The sequence below is a fragment of the Dendroctonus ponderosae genome, unplaced genomic scaffold (genome assembly GCF_020466585.1).
Source record: "Dendroctonus ponderosae isolate FM_Combo_2020 unplaced genomic scaffold, Dpon_F_20191213v2 Dpon_F_20191213_12, whole genome shotgun sequence".
NCBI classification, from domain to species: Eukaryota; Metazoa; Arthropoda; class Insecta; order Coleoptera; family Curculionidae; genus Dendroctonus; species Dendroctonus ponderosae.
Genome location: NW_026017316.1, coordinates 1,910,905 through 1,912,421, shown reverse-complemented (window position 1 = coordinate 1,912,421; position 1,517 = coordinate 1,910,905). Strand labels below are relative to the sequence as shown.

Here is a 1,517-nt window from a genome sequence, read left to right as displayed (position 1 = left end):
GTGTGTTGAAATTTTTAACCCGCCGCCTTTGTTTAGCTGTTTTATAGGGCGGCTGTGAGTAGTTTAGGGCGCGACCGAAAAAATTGCTAAAGGAAAAAGTGCGACAATTGCCAGCTCTTTTCGTTTGCTATTTTAGTTTCGAAAAATCCAGCAAAATGTTAAAGGGCGACACTGTTATTTTGCTTGTAACATTGTTATTTGACATCCAATCAAAAAAGGCTTCAAGCAAAACATGAAGAACGTGCGAAGCTCTTGAAGGGTGTGTTGAAATTTTTAACCCCCCGCCTTTGTTTAGCAGTTTTATAGGGCGGCAGTGAGTAGTTTAGGGCGCGACAGAAAAAATTGCTAAAGGAAAAAGTGCGACAATTGCCAGCTCTTTCGTTAGCTATTTTAGTTTCGAAAAATCCAGCAAAATGTTAAAGGGCGACACTGTTATTTTGCTTGTAACAGTGTCATTTGACATCCAATGAAAAAAGTCTTCAAGCAAAACATGAAGAACGTTCGAAGCTCTTGAAGGGTGTGTTGAAATTTTGGACCCTCCGCCCTTGTTTGGCAGTTTTATTGGGGGGCAGTGAGTAGTTTAGGGCGCGACAGAAAAAAATGCTTATGGAAAAAGTGCGACAGTTACCAGCTCTTTTCGGTCGGTATTTTAGTTTAGCAAAATCCAGCAAAATGTTAAAGGGCGGCACTGTTATTTTGCTTGTAACACTGTTAGTGGGCCTCCAATCAAAAAACTTTTCAAGGAAAACATAAAGAACGTTTGAAGGTCTTGAAGGGCGTTTTAAGATTTTTGACCCCCCGCCCTTGTTTGGCAGTTTTATTGGGCGGCAGTGACTAGTTTAGGGCGCGACAGAAAAAATTGCTTATAGAAAAAGTGCGACAATTACCAGCTCTTTTTGTTCGCTATTTTAGTTTCGAAAAATCCAGCAAAATTTTAAAGGGCGGCCATGTTATTTTCCCTGTATCTTTGTCATTTGGCATCCAATCAAAAAACTTTTTGAATAAAAAATTATCGGTATTTAAAGGTCTTGAATGTTGTTTGAAAATTTTGGCCACCGCGGCTGTCATAAGCCATTGTACAGGGCAGCATTGGCCAGTTTATTGCGCGATTGAAAAAATTTCTTGACAAAAAATTGCGACACTTTACCGCTCTGTATGTTCGGTTTTTTCCTTCGGAGAAAATCAGGCCAATTTTAAAGGGCGGCCATGTTATTTTCCCTGTATCTTTGTCATTTGGCATCCAATCAAAAAACTTTTTGAATAAAAAATTATCGATATTTAAAGGTCTTGAATATTGTTTGAAAATTTTGGCCACCGCGGCTGTCATAAGCCATTGTACAGGGCAGCATTGGCCAGTTTATTGCGCGATTGAAAAAATTTCTTATCAAAAAATTGCGACACTTTACCGCTCTGTATGTTCGGTTTTTTCCTTCGGAAAAAATCAGGCCAATTTTAAAGGGCGGCCATGTTATTTTCCCTGTATCTTTGTCATTTGGCATCCAATCAAAAAACTTTTT

At 39.0% G+C, this 1,517-nt stretch overlaps 1 protein-coding gene across 1 annotated transcript in view; it reads right to left on the bottom strand.

Moving 5' to 3' along the window:
• The window catches only part of LOC125503070, a gene marked incomplete in the record, with an annotated part of 19,927 nt that overhangs the window by 16,910 nt on the left and 1,500 nt on the right, over positions 1–1,517 (bottom strand).